Source organism: Garra rufa, unplaced genomic scaffold, assembly GCF_049309525.1.
Source record: "Garra rufa unplaced genomic scaffold, GarRuf1.0 hap1_unplaced_013, whole genome shotgun sequence".
NCBI classification, from domain to species: Eukaryota; Metazoa; Chordata; class Actinopteri; order Cypriniformes; family Cyprinidae; genus Garra; species Garra rufa.
This window is the reverse complement of record NW_027394288.1, coordinates 488,503-503,502: the sequence shown is the minus strand read 5'-3', so window position 1 is coordinate 503,502 and position 15,000 is coordinate 488,503. Positions and strand designations below refer to the sequence as shown.

Here is a 15,000-nt window from a genome sequence, read left to right as displayed (position 1 = left end):
CACTATTTATATAATATGCTGGCTTTTACGGAGGCTGATCTTTAAATAGCCCACTTTTTGGAGCAGCCCTTGCTTATGGCCATACCGCGCTGAGAGCGCCCGATCTCGTCTGATCTCGGAAGCTAAGCAGCGTCGGGCCTGGTTAGTACTTGGATGGGAGACAGCCTGGGAATACCAGGTGCTGTAAACTTTTGCCTTTTCTTCACTATTTATATAATATGCTGGCTTTTAGAAAGACGTGTTTTACCGCTCTATTTATTACAATCATTTACATGTATTATAGAGTTTTAAGTGTTTTACATGTTTTTTAGGCCATTTTATTACTCTTAACATTTTAAGTGTATGTGTCTTTAATAAATGGATGGTTGGCCTGTCATGTGACTAGACACATGACAGGAAGCAGGAAGTACAACTGTATAAGAGAGCAGCATGACAAACAAAGGACAGTCACCAAACTGTTGGATTGAGGAGTTGCTTATTTTAGAGCTCACCTTTCCATTCACCACCTGCAAACTTTGGATTACACTTTCTGTGGATTGTATATACACTGGTGGTCACTCACATTGGACTTATCAACACACTGGGGTTCTTGGACTGTTTTTAGGGTATGGACAAATGAACTGTATTCTTTTAACAGAGTTTACCTGTTTTTAGGGTATGGACAAATGAACTGTATTCTTTTAACAGAGTTTACCTAGTTTTATCGTGTTGTTTTAAAGTCTTTTATGTGAACCTTGTAAATACACCAAATCTATTTAAACCAATTTTCTTTTATGTCTCATTCTTTTAACCACTAGTCATCTCTCACAGTTAAATCTGACCCCATTTTAGTCTTGTAACTCGGCTGATAAGGCCGATTGTTACACTTTTATGGGAGACCGCCTGGGAATACCAGGTGCTGTAAGCTTTTGCCTTTTCTTCACTATTTATATAATATGCTGGCTTTTACGGAGGCTGATCTTTAAATAGCCCACTTTTTGGAGCAGCCCTCGCTTATGGCCATACCGCGCTGAGAGCGCCCGATCTCGTCTGATCTCGGAAGCTAAGCAGCGTCGGGCCTGGTTAGTACTTGGATGGGAGACCGCCTGGGAATACCAGGTGCTGTAAGCTTTTGCCTTTTCTTCACTATTTATATAATATGCTGGCTTTTACGGAGGCTGATCTTTAAATAGCCCACTTTTTGGAGCAGCCCTCGCTTATGGCCATACCCCCACCTGAGGCGCTAGAGAGCAACAGGAAGTGGTTGGCAGCAGTTTGGAGAGGAAGGCTCTCCTCCATTTTGTTTATTTTTCTTTTGTTTGTATTTTTTTACTTCAAATTAGTTTTTTGTGTTTTTTTTGTTGTTTTTAAACCACCCAACAGCAGCATCTCTGCTGGCTGGAGGGTGGTTAACCTTTTTTTGCTTTTTTTCTTTAAAATGGACGGATTAATGGATAATGACACAGGACCGGCTGGAGGAACACGAATGGTAAATGACACTGGACTGGGCGGAGAGATATGCATGGCAAACAACACTGGACTGGACTATCAACAACGAGCAAGATACAGGAAAAAACAAGATGCAAGAGACAACCCAAGTGGAAAGAAATATTTGAAGGAGGCAACAGTGATTGTGAATGTGGAACATGTAAATGAGGTGAGAGCTGTGGATATTATTAAAGCAGTGACGGACAAGTGTGGAAATGGAAAAATTCTAGCGTTAAGGCCAAGACAAGGAAAAGAGTTTGAATTAACAATGGAAAAGGAGGAATCGTGTGAGGATTTAATCGATGGACTGACAATTAAAGGGGTGAACTGTGAAATAAAAAAACTGCAAAATAGAGAATACGTTGTTTCCTTCATGCACCTGCCCGTCTACCTGGATGACACTGAAATTATTGGAAAATTGGAGGGATGGGGAGTTAAACCCCTTTCAAAAATTAAAAGAAGATGCTACCCGGGCACTGAAATCGAGGATGGAACAAGGTTCCTAAAAGTAAGGTTCCCCAAAGAAGTAGCATCATTGCCTTACAGCACGAGGCTGGAAACGGTAGAAGGGTTGCAGTATTTTAGGGTGATGCACAGCCACCAGGTGAAGACCTGTAGACTGTGCATGAGCCCAGACCACCTGCTAAAAGAGTGCCCTGAGTTTACATGCTACAAGTGTGATGAAAGGGGACATTTTGCAAGAGACTGTAACGCAGTCAGGTGCCCGGAGTGTCAGCAAATTTTAAATAAGTGTGAGTGTTGGATGGAGGAAGAGGAAGGAGGCACGGAAAGTCAGGTGGACGGACAGGTGCGTGAAGGAAACAACGAGGAGGAAGGAGAAACTGGTGAAACACAAGAGGAAGGATTACAACAAAAAGAAACAGAAGGAGCAACAGGCAACCGAGAGGAAGGAGAAGAAGAAAAAGGGAACGATGAACTTAAGGAACATACAACACAACAAGACACCCACTGGACAGAAATGGAAACATTGGACACTTCTAAAAGTTTTCTGGACGACGTAGAGAGAGATGGACAAAGAATGGGAAATCAAAACAAAGAAACAGACAATGCAGAGCAAGCAAAGATGGACAACATGGGAAAAGACAGAGAGGGGAGAGGACTAATTAGAAGGAGAGCCTTAAAGGTAAAACCAAATGTGGGAAATGCAAGAAAAAAAATCATGACAAGTGTAAACAGATATGAAGTGTTAAGTGGGCTGGAGGGAGAAGATGGAGTATAATGTTTTCTAGGTATTTGTTTTTATTTCTTTTAATGGTTTTAAGTTGTGTTACTTTTAATGCAAGGGGATTGATGGACATGGGAAAATTTGAAAGACTGAAAGAAAAATGCAAAGGAGAAGATGTTATCGCTTTGCAAGAAACAAACTGGAAAGAGAGTGTGATGATGGACTATAAAAAGAAATGGGAAGGAGATATATTATATAACAATGGGGATGGAAGGCTTGGAAGAGGTGTAGCGTTTTTAATGAGGAAAGATGTGTTTAATGCAAGCAAAGTAGTGTATAAAGATAAGATAGGGAAATGTATGGTAGTAGAAGTAAATTATGAAGGACGTGGAATTATTTTAGTGAATGTACATGCACCAACAGAGGCGAAAGAAAAGAAAGTTTTTTTTAATGTTTTAAGGAGCATTATAAAGAAATATAAAGAAACAATTATGATGGGGGATTTTAATACTGTTTTTAGCAAACAGGATATGGCGGAGGGAATGGTTTTTAAATCGGACACAGGGAGAAAAGAATTAAACGAATTGATGAGAGAAAATAATTTAATAGATGTGTGGAGAGAAAGGAACGAAAAGAAAAAAGAATTCTCAAGAAGACAAATAGTGGGGAGTTTTGTATGCCAAACTAGAATTGACTTTGTTTTATGCACGAGAAATGTGGAGAATTTTATTGAAAAGATTAAATATGAAGAAACCAGTTTTAGCGATCACAAGTTTTTATCCTTTAGTTTGGACTGGAGGAAAATGCAAAGAGGGCCGGGAGTATGGATTTTAAATACACAGATTTTAAAGAATGAAGATTATGTTTCAAAGGTTAAAGAAATTATAGAAAAAGAAAAGGAAAATGGAATGTTTGAAGAGGATAGGAGATTATGGTGGGAGAACGTGAAGTTTTTAATCAAAAAATTTTCGATCAAATATTGTAGTTTAAAACAGAAATGCAAAAGATACGAAGAAAATAAAATGAAAGAAAGTTTAGAAATGGAATTGAATAAAGAAAATAAAGACATACAAAAGATAAAGGAAATAGAGGGAAAACTGAAAGAAATAGAAGAAAAACAATATGAGGGGGCAAGGCTAAGAAGCAAAGCAAAATATGTGGTGGAAGGAGAAAAATGTACAAAGTTCTTTTTTGACTTGGAAAAAAAGAGAGGAAAAGCTGAAACGATAAAAGAAATAAGAGGGAAAAATGGAGAACTTGTAGAAGAGAATAAAAAGATATTGGAGGAAATAAGGAATTTTTATGAGGATCTGTTTAGTGCAAGGGGGGTGGAAGAGGAGAAAAAAAAGGAACTGTTGAGTCAGATAAAAGCAAAAGTAAGTGAGGAAGATAAAAAAGAATGTGACCAAGAAATTAGAGAAGAGGAGATTGAAATAGCAATAAATCAACTGAATAAAAAGAAAAGTCCAGGAATAGATGGTTTGGGAACTGAATTTTATGTCTGTTTTAAAGAGGTTTTAATAAAGATTTTAAATGAGGTTTTTAAAGAAATTTTTGAAAAGGAAGAAATTAATGAAAGAACAAGGATGGGGTTAATGAAACTGATATATAAAAGGAAAGGAGAAAAAGTAGATTTAAAAAACTACAGACCAATCACAATGTTGAATACGGATCTTAAAATTTTAGCGAAGGTTTTAGCAAACAGACTAAAAGAAGTAATGCCAAGTATAATTCAAACAAATCAAGCATATGGGGTAAAAGGGAGAGATATAGCGGATATAACGATAAGTATAAGAGATGCCATATGGTATATGAAAGAAAAAAATGAAGATGGATATATTCTTAGTTTAGATTTTGAAAAAGCGTTTGATAGGGTTGAGCACGGGTATTTATTTGAGGTTTTAAGAAGATTTGGTTTTGGGGAGAATTTTATTAAATGGATTGGAATTTTATATAAGGGTGCACTAACTAGGATTAAATGTAATGGTTTTTTAACGGATTGTTTTAAAATAACACGATCAATTAGACAAGGTTGTCCGCTTTCAGCGTTATTGTATTCACTTGTATCTGAACCTTTGGGACTTGCTATAAGACAAAATGAAAGAATAAGAGGGATAGAAATTGAGGGAAATAAGGCTGAGGGGAAAATTTTTCAATATGCTGATGATACAACGATAATTGTAAAGGGAAAGGGAAGTGTTAAAGAAGTTATGAAGGTTGTAAAAGAATACTGCGGTGGTTCTGGAAGTAAAATAAATGAGGACAAAACGATATATATGAGATTTGGCAAAGCTATGGTTTTAACGGATTGTTTTAATTTTAAGGAAGTGGAAGAAATGAGGATTTTAGGAGTTTTAATGGGGAGGAATGAGAGGAAAGTAAGAGATGAAATGTGGGAGCAACTAATAGCAGATATAGAGAGAAGGTTACATTTTTGGAGATTGAGAACACTAAATTTGAAGGGGAAGGTTTTAATATTGAATGTTTTAATGGTTTCTAAACTTTGGTATGTTTTATATGTTTCTGAAATGCCTTTATGGACAGAACAGAGGTTGAAGAAATGCTTTCTTGACTTTTTATGGGAGGGGAAACCAGCAAGGATTGCATATAACACGATTTTAGGGGCGGTAGAGAAGGGAGGTTTGGGGCTAATGGATGTGGAACAGCGAAAAAATGCTCTGAGAGTGAAAATTGTTAAGAAATACCTGCAACAAAACAACAAAACTGAGTGGAAAAAAACAATGAAATACTTTTTAAACAAATGTGGGGATTTTAATATGGGGGATGGAATTCTGTGGATGAAAACGAAAATGTGGATGACGGAAGGATTACCTGGGTTTTACAGAGAAATTTTTAGTGCCTGGGGAAAATTTTTAACAAAAATTGAATGGGATCCGCATGGAAGAGAGAGCATTTTAAATCAACCTCTGTTCTTAAATAACAAAATTTTGAAACAAGGGAAAGAAATGTTTTTTAAAAAATGGATGGAAGTGGGGATAACGAGAGTGAGAGATGTTTTGTATGAGTTTAAAGAGGGGTTTTTACCGACGCAATATATTGTGGACACAATGGAAATGGCAAAAGAAGAATATAGTAAACAAGAAATAACAAACAAATACGAAGCCATCAAGAACGCAATACCAAAAGAGTGGATTAAGAGAATACATTGCATGGAGGAAGAGCCAAAGGAGAAATTTATTTATGTGAAACTGGGGGGAAAACTGTGTGATTTTAAAGAATGTACTGTAAAAACTTTTTATTGTGTGTTTAGAGATGATGTTTTTAAAGAGCCGATTGTTAATAAGTACTGGGTGGAAAAATTCAAAGATTTAAAAAAAGAGTGTATATGGAGAAATTTAAGGGGACGATGTGTGGAAACAAAATTGGAATGTTTGGAGTATTTTATAAGACATAAAGTGGTTTTTACTGATTTTATTTTAAACAAAATTGGTCTAGAACAAAATGCTATGTGTAAAGTGTGTCAAGAAAAGGAAGAGGGGTTTTTACATATGTTTTTATATTGTAAAGAATTGGAGGGGTTCTTAAGGAAATGTAAATGTGTTATTGAAGCTTTAACTGTGGAGTGGGATGAAAACATAATGGAATGGAACAGAGTGGTGATGTTTGGCTGGGAAAAGAAGTGCCAAAACAAAAAGTTTATAAATCTGTGGGTAATGTTAATGAAAAGTGCAATATGGGAGAGAAGAACTGTAGCTAAAAAAGAAAAAATTGTTTTGGATGTTTGGACTGTTTTTAAAAGAAAAACTGAAATATATATAGAAAGACTGTATGTGTATTTTAAAAGTGAAAATATGTTGGATGCATTTTATGTTTTTTTTACATCAAATGTTTATCGTGTCTTAAAAGATTTTATGTTGAAGCTTCCTGAGAACGAAGGATTTTTGTAAGTTGTGTATACAAATCTGTGGTGTGTAATGTAGACACTGTGTAAGACAAACTGTATTTTTTTATGTATTTTTTTATCACAAAAAAAAAAAAAAAAGAGCGCCCGATCTCGTCTGATCTCGGAAGCTAAGCAGCGTCGGGCCTGGTTAGTACTTGGATGGGAGACCGCCTGGGAATACCAGGTGCTGTAAGCTTTTGCCTTTTCTTCACTATTTATATAATATGCTGGCTTTTACGGAGGCTGATCTTTAAATAGCCCACTTTTTGGAGCAGCCCTCGCTTATGGCCATACCGCGCTGAGAGCGCCCGATCTCGTCTGATCTCGGAAGCTAAGCAGCGTCGGCCCTGGTTAGTACTTGGTTGGGAGACCGCCTGGGAATACCAGGTGCTGTAAGCTTTTGCCTTTTCTTCACTATTTATATAATATGCTGGCTTTTAGAAAGACGTGTTTTACCGCTCTATTTATTACAATCATTTACATGTATTATAGAGTTTTAAGTGTTTTACATGTTTTTTAGGCCATTTTATTACTCTTAACATTTTAAGTGTATGTGTCTTTAATAAATGGATGGTTGGCCTGTCATGTGACTAGACACATGACAGGAAGCAGGAAGTACAACTGTATAAGAGAGCAGCATGACAAACAAAGGACAGTCACCAAACTGTTGGATTGAGGAGTTGCTAATTTTAGAGCTCACCTTTCCATTCACCACCTGCAAACTTTGGATAACACTTTCTGTGGATTGTATATACACTGGTGGACACTCACATTGGACTTATCAACACACTGGGGTTCTTGGACTGTTTTTAGGGTATGGACAAATGAACTGTATTCTTTTAACAGAGTTTACCTGTTTTTAGGGTATGGACAAATGAACTGTATTCTTTTAACAGAGTTTACCTAGTTTTATCGTGTTGTTTTAAAGTCTTTTATGTGAACCTTGTAAATACACCAAATCTATTTAAACCAATTTTCTTTTCTGTCTCATTCTTTTAACCACTAGTCATCTCTCACAGTTAAATCTGACCCCATTTTAGTCTTGTAACTCGGCTGATAAGGCCGATTGTTACACTTTTATGGGAGACCGCCTGGGAATACCAGGTGCTGTAAGCTTTTGCCTTTTCTTCACTATTTATATAATATGCTGGCTTTTATGGAGGCTGATCTTTAAATAGCCCACTTTTTGGAGCAGCCCTCGCTTATGGCCATACCGCGCTGATGGGCGCCCGATCTCGTCTGATCTCGGAAGCTAAGCAGCGTCGGGCCTGGTTAGTACTTGGATGGGAGACAGCCTGGGAATACCAGGTGCTGTAAGCTTTTGCCTTTTCTTCACTATTTATATAATATGCTGGCTTTTACGGAGGCTGATCTTTAAATAGCCCACTTTTTGGAGCAGCCCTCGCTTATGGCCATACCGCGCTGAGAGCGCCCGATCTCGTCTGAACTCGGAAGCTAAGCAGCGTCGGGCCTGGTTAGTACTTGGATGGGAGACCGCCTGGGAATACCAGGTGCTGTAAGCTTTTGCCTTTTCTTCACTATTTATATAATATGCTGGCTTTTAGAAAGACGTGTTTTACCGCTCTATTTATTACAATCATTTACATGTATTATAGAGTTTTAAGTGTTTTACATGTTTTTTAGGCCATTTTATTACTCTTAACATTTTAAGTGTATGTGTCTTTAATAAATGGATGGTTGGCCTGTCATGTGACTAGACACATGACAGGAAGCAGGAAGTACAACTGTATAAGAGAGCAGCATGACAAACAAAGGACAGTCACCAAACTGTTGGATTGAGGAGTTGCTAATTTTAGAGCTCACCTTTCCATTCACCACCTGCAAACTTTGGATTACACTTTCTGTGGATTGTATATACACTGGTGGACACTCACATTGGACTTATCAACACACTGGGGTTCTTGGACTGTTTTTAGGGTATGGACAAATGAACTGTATTCTTTTAACAGAGTTTACCTGTTTTTAGGGTATGGACAAATGAACTGTATTCTTTTAACAGAGTTTACCTAGTTTTATCGTGTTGTTTTAAAGTCTTTTATGTGAACCTTGTAAATACACCAAATCTATTTAAACCAATTTTCTTTTTTGTCTCATTCTTTTAACCACTAGTCATCTCTCACAGTTAAATTTGACCCCATTTTAGTCTTGTAACTCGGCTGATAAGGCCGATTGTTACACTTTTATGGGAGACCGCCTGGGAATACCAGGTGCTGTAAGCTTTTGCCTTTTCTTCACTATTTATATAATATGCTGGCTTTTACGGAGGCTGATCTTTAAATAGCCCACTTTTTGGAGCAGCCCTCGCTTATGGCCATACCCCCACCTGAGGCGCTAGAGAGCAAACAGGAAGTGAGTTGGCAGTTTGTAGTGTGCAGTAGGTGAGATAGGCTCACCATTTTTCTGGGTGTTTTTTCACATTTATTTTGTTTGTTTTTTAGTTAGAAAAAGTTTTTTTTTGAGGAAGGTTTTTTTTAACCCCAAACAGGTCTTTCTGTTTGGGGTTTGAGACAACCAAAATATGGATTTAATGGACAAAGAACACGGACTGGTAAAACAACATGAGATGGGAAATGCGGAACCAGGATTTGTTGCAGACATAACTGAAAGGAATATAAATGAAAGACATGGAGAAAACAATAATGAAACGTGGGCGACGGTGGTTTCAAGGAGGAAACAAGAAAGAAAAACAACTGGACAAGAACGGAAAGGAGATCTACAATCAACTGAAGGTATTGGAATTGAGAAAGAAGTTGGAGAAAAAAGAAATGTTTTATCTCAACGACAACAAATGATACAGAAATTAAGCAAACAAACAAGGTATCAGAGGGAATACAAGAAAGAAGCAACATTAACAATGACTGTTAAAGATATAGAAAATATAACAATAATTATGATAATTAAAGCAGTTGAAGAGAAAGTTGGAATGGGAAAATTGATCGGACTGAGAAGAAAAAATAATTATGATTTTGAAATGACTATGGAAAGTGAGATGGACTGTGATTTGCTGTTGAATGGAATAATGATAAACGGACAAGAATGTGAGATAAGGAAATTGTGTGCAACAGAAAGAATGGTGTCTTTCTTGAGTCTGCCCAGCTATATAGAAGATGAGGAAATCAGTCAAAAACTAATCAATTGGGGTGTAACTCCCATTCTACCACTAAGAAGAAGATATCATCCCGGGACAACGGTGGCAGACGGAACACGATTTTTGAGGGTAAAGTTTCCACAAGAGGTGACGTCTTTACCATACAACACAAGCTTCAGGACTGAAGAAGGAGTGCAGTACTTCAGAGTGATTCACGATAATCAAGTGAAGACATGCAGGATCTGTGTAAGTCCGGAGCATGAAAAAAAGGACTGCCCACAATTCACATGCAGAAATTGTCTTGAGCAGGGGCATTATGCGCGAGACTGTAAAGTCCCGCGGTGCCAAGGCTGCCAAAAGACAATGTTAAGATGCAGATGCGAGATAGAAGACGAGGAAAATGAAGATCCAGGAATGGAAATACAAGAGGTAATGGGAGTTACAACAATTGAGAGGTTAAATGACTCACAAAGGCAGACGCAAGGAGAGGACGAGAAACAAGATGACGAGGAAGAGGAGAACAACAACATAGATGAGAATAAAGAAAAGAAGGAAGATGAAGAACAAGGAATGGAGATGGGAGGAGGAGCGAACAAAGAGGATATAAATTTGATTAAAGAAGGATTTTCTAAGGAACAGGACGATGTGGACACTAATGAACTGGACTACGAAAAAGGACAAGAAAAAGAAAAAGCTGAGGATAAGGGAATAAAGACACTGACTGAGGTAAGAGGAGCAGACAATGGGGGGGAAATTCGTGGAATGGAAAACAAAGGAAAAGAAAGACTGAATAGATGTGTAAAAACAAGAAAAGATGGCTTAGACATTCAACAGGTTCTTAAAAGGCAGAAGATAAGAAGAGAAGAGCAAAAGGAAAGACTGGAGAGGAGGAAAGCTGAAATGGGTGAAGTAAAAAATACTTTTTTGAAAGACAATGAAACGGATTGAATGGTGGGTTTTGGTTTTTCCAATCTTTTCTTTAATGAGCTCTATATCAATTGTATCGCTGAATGCTAGAGGATTATCCAAATGTCAAAAGTTTGAAAGATTAATGTGTCTGACCAAAAAATGTGATGTGCTATGTTTATAAGAAACGAAATGGGAAGATAAAATAAGTGATGAAATTAGAAAATTATGGAACGGAGAAATATATAGTAACTGTGATATGGAAAGGAAGAGAGGGGTAGCTATTTTAATAAGAAAAGGAGTATTTGAAGAAGTAAATATAGATTATAAAGACACAAAGGGAAGAATAATAATTGTTAAATTTGTGTGTAATGGAAAAGAAATGAAAGTGTGTAATATACATGCACCAAATGATGAAAGAGATAAATTTAATTTTTACAGGGATATGAATGAGTTAATAGAAAAACATGACAACATTATGGTGTTAGGTGATTTTAACACTGTAATACAGAGAATTGATGTAGATGATTCAATGGGATTTAGAAGAGATAGAGGGAGGAATGAACTACATAACATAATGGAGAAATATAATATGGTGGATGTGTGGAGAGAGAGGAATGGTATGAAAAGAGAATATTCAAGAAGACAAATTGTTGACAGAGTTCTAAAGCAAAGTAGAATAGACTTATTTTTATGTAATAAAAAGGAAGCATATTATGTCACTAAGGCGTCTTACAAAAATTATAGTGAGAGTGATCATGATTTTTTATGGATATTGATGAATTTTAATGAGGCTGATAAAGGACCAGGGGTGTGGATATTAAATGCAGAACTTCTAAAAAATGAAATATACAGAATGGAAATAGAAAGTATAATAATTAATAGTGTAAATGAGGAAATGTATGAAATGGAAAAAGGGTTTTGGTGGGACATTCTAAAAAAAAGAATAAAAAAATTCTCAATGGAATATTCAAAAAAATGGCAAAAAGTCAAAAAGATGAAAGAAAATAAGATCAAAAAAGAGTGGGATGAAGAAATGAGGAAAGTAAATGAGCATGATGAAAATATTGATAAGATAATAGAATTACAGGAAGAATTAAAGAAAATAGAAGAAGAGAAGTGTAAAGGAGCAATAATAAGAAGTAGGGCGAAAGACATTGTAGAAGGAGAAAGAAGTACAAAATATTTTTATGAATTAGAAAAAACAAGACAGAGAGCAGATATAATAAAAAGTATTAAAACAGAAGATGCAAGGATTGTAGAAGATAAAACAGGAATTTTGGAAGAAGTCAGAGAATTCTATAAGCATTTATTTACCAAAAATGAGATAGTTTTAGAAGATGAGGAATTTGTATTAAGTAAAATACAGGTTAAAGTTAATGAGGGAGACAAAGAAATGTGTGAGAGTGAGATTACGGAATTAGAAATAGGAATTGCAATTGATCAACTGAAAAATGGTAAAAGTCCAGGAATAGATGGATTAACAGCTGAATTTTATAAGGTTTTTAAAGATGTGTTATGTCCAATTTTAAATGAAATATTTATAGATAATTTTAAAAAAGGGAATTTAACGAATAGTATGAAGAAAGGTATGGTGAAAATAATTTACAAGAAAAAAGGTGATAAGAGAGACCTGAAAAACTACAGACCACTAAGCATGTTGAATACAGATTATAAAATATTAGCCAAAATTTTAGCCAATCGATTGAAAATAGTAGTACCAAATATAATTACTACAAATCAAGCATATGCTGTTCTAAAAAGAGATATTACTGATGTCATTAACAATATAAGAGATATGATATGGTACATGAAGGAGGAGAAAGAAACAGGATATATAATAAGTGTGGATTTAGAAAAGGCTTTTGATAGAGTTGAACACAAATACTTGATACATGTGATGGAGAGATTTGGTTTTGGGGAGAATTTTTTAAAATGGATAAAATGTTTATATACAGATATAAGTAGTTGTGTAAAAGTGAATGGTTTTTTAACTAAAGATTTTAAAATAACGAGATCAATCAGACAAGGTTGTCCTATGTCAGCATTATTATACACTTTAGTATCTGAAGCTTTAGGACTGGCAGTAGACCAGGAAAAGAACATAAAAGGAATACGCATAAAAGGAGAAGAATCAGAACAAAAAATATTTCAATATGCAGATGACACGACATTGTTTGTAAAAGATATTAAAAGTATGGATAAAGCAATGGAAGTTTTAGAAAGATATTGTAAAGGAACAGGGGCAAAAGTTAATAAAGAAAAAACTACATACATGAAAATTGGATTACCGAATGATCTGCTGAATAAAATGCAATTTAAGGAAGAAAAGAAGAGTATGAAAATTTTAGGTATAAGGGTTGGAGAAAATGAAAATGAAATAAGAGAAGTGGTATGGGAGGAGGTTTTAAAAGGAATGGAGAAGAGATTAAATTTCTGGAAATTAAGAGGATTATTTTTAAAAGGGAAGGTTTTAGTTATTAATTCTTTGTTTTTATCAAAAATGTGGTATGTATTGGGTTCTGTGAGTTTGCCTATATGGGTGTATAAAAAATCAAATCTATTGTTTTAAACTTTTTATGGGAGGGGAAACCATCGAAAATTGCTTATGACACTCTAATTGGAAAGGTGGAGGAAGGAGGGTTGGGACTAATAGATCCATTAATAAGAATGAAAAGTATAAGAATAAAAACTGTTAATAAATACTGGAAACATGGGAAATATGCGTGGAAGGGTGTAATGAACTATTTTTTAAATAAATGTGGAAAAATGGGAGATGATGTTTTATGGATGAAGCTAAAAGAAAACATGATGAACGGAATACCAGAGTTTTATAAAGAGGTTGTAAAAGCATGGGGTGATTTTAGAAAGCATGTTGTTTGTACGTCTTTTACCAGGGAAGAGATTTTAAGACAACCATTGTTTTTAAATAATCAAATTAAAAAGGGAAATGATACCATTTTTTATAAAAAATGGTTTTATGCGGGGATAAAGCAAATAAAAGATATCTTGTATGAAGTGATACCTGGTTTTGTACCGGTGCAAGTAATAAGAGACGCAATTGTAGAAAATTATGACAATGAAACTAAAACAGTCTTAGAAAAACAATACAAACAAATGAAAGAAGTAATACCGGAAGAATGGATAAATATTATAGAAGGTACAGAAGAAACAAAAGGTAATGATGGAATGAGAATTGATTTTAAAAGTAATGACAAACAGCATGCTTTTAAAGATGGTATTTTAAAGATGTTTTATTCTTGTTTATGTGAAGATGTTTTTATCACACCAAAAGCAGAAGGATATTGGCAAAGATTGTACCCAAGTATGGAAACTAAGAAAATATGGAAAAATCTAAGAGCTTGGTGGAAAAGTCCAATTTTAGAAAACTTTGATTATATTTTAAGACATAATTGTTTATTAAGTGAAATGAGACTGTGTAAATTTGGAATGGCAAGTGATGCAATATGCAAGGTATGTAATAGGGAAGATGAAGGATTGATACATATTTTTTTTAAATGCACAGGGTTAAAATGTTTTATAAAAAAATTAAAAGAAATGACAAGTAAATTGGGAGTAGAACAAAGACGTATTGATGAAGAATGGGAAACAATGTTTTTATTTGGTTCTAAAGGTAATTTTAAGAATGTGTGTTTTTTAAATTTGATATTAACCATTGCTAGATTTGTAATTTGGAGCAGAAGAAATTTTGTCAAACAAAAGAAAACAAAAATACCTGTGTGCAAACTTTTTAAGGTGAAGATGTGTTTTATTTTAAATGTTTTGTTTGATTACTGTAATATGAATGAAGAGAAAGATGTTTTTGTCAAAATTTTTGTAAATGATAACCCATTTATTGAAATGACATGGTTTCGATTTAATGTATTGTTGCCAGAATGTGATTCAGACTGTTTTTAAAATGTATTAACATGTTTTAAATAAATAAATAAATTAAAAAAAAAAAAAAAAAAAAAGAGCGCCCGATCTCGTCTGATCTCGGAAGCTAAGCAGCGTCGGGCCTGGTTAGTACTTGGATGGGAGACCGCCTGGGAATACCAGGTGCTGTAAGCTTTTGCCTTTTCTTCACTATTTATATAATATGCTGGCTTTTAGAAAGACGTGTTTTACCGCTCTATTTATTACAATCATTTACATGTATTATAGAGTTTTAAGTGTTTTACATGTTTTTTAGGCCATTTTATTACTCTTAACATTTTAAGTGTATGTGTCTTTAATAAATGGATGGTTGGCCTGTCATGTGACTAGACACATGACAGGAAGCAGGAAGTACAACTGTATAAGAGAGCAGCATGACAAACAAAGGACAGTTACCAAACTGTTGGATTGGGGAGTTGCTAATTTTAGAGCTCACCTTTCCATTCACCACCTGCAAACTTTGGATTACACTTTCTGTGGATTGTATATACA

General features: G+C 35.2%; 5 non-coding genes across 5 annotated transcripts; all 5 read left to right on the top strand.

Annotated features, from left to right (window-relative positions):
- The first annotated feature begins 71 nt into the window (after positions 1 to 71).
- Positions 72 to 190, top strand: LOC141315200 (5S ribosomal RNA). Its single transcript, XR_012350743.1, has one exon. It is a non-coding gene; the product is annotated as a 5S ribosomal RNA (ribosomal RNA).
- An 801-nt stretch (positions 191 to 991) lies between these two features.
- LOC141314930 (5S ribosomal RNA) lies at positions 992 to 1,110 on the top strand. Its single transcript, XR_012350473.1, has one exon. It is a non-coding gene; the product is annotated as a 5S ribosomal RNA (ribosomal RNA).
- A 5,727-nt stretch (positions 1,111 to 6,837) lies between these two features.
- LOC141315159 (5S ribosomal RNA) lies at positions 6,838 to 6,956 on the top strand. The gene has a single exon (XR_012350702.1). It is a non-coding gene; the product is annotated as a 5S ribosomal RNA (ribosomal RNA).
- Positions 6,957 to 7,757: 801 nt separating this feature from the next.
- LOC141315227 (5S ribosomal RNA) lies at positions 7,758 to 7,877 on the top strand. The gene has a single exon (XR_012350769.1). It is a non-coding gene; the product is annotated as a 5S ribosomal RNA (ribosomal RNA).
- An 84-nt stretch (positions 7,878 to 7,961) lies between these two features.
- Positions 7,962 to 8,080, top strand: LOC141314754 (5S ribosomal RNA). Its single transcript, XR_012350298.1, has one exon. It is a non-coding gene; the product is annotated as a 5S ribosomal RNA (ribosomal RNA).
- Positions 8,081 to 15,000: the final 6,920 nt, after the last annotated feature.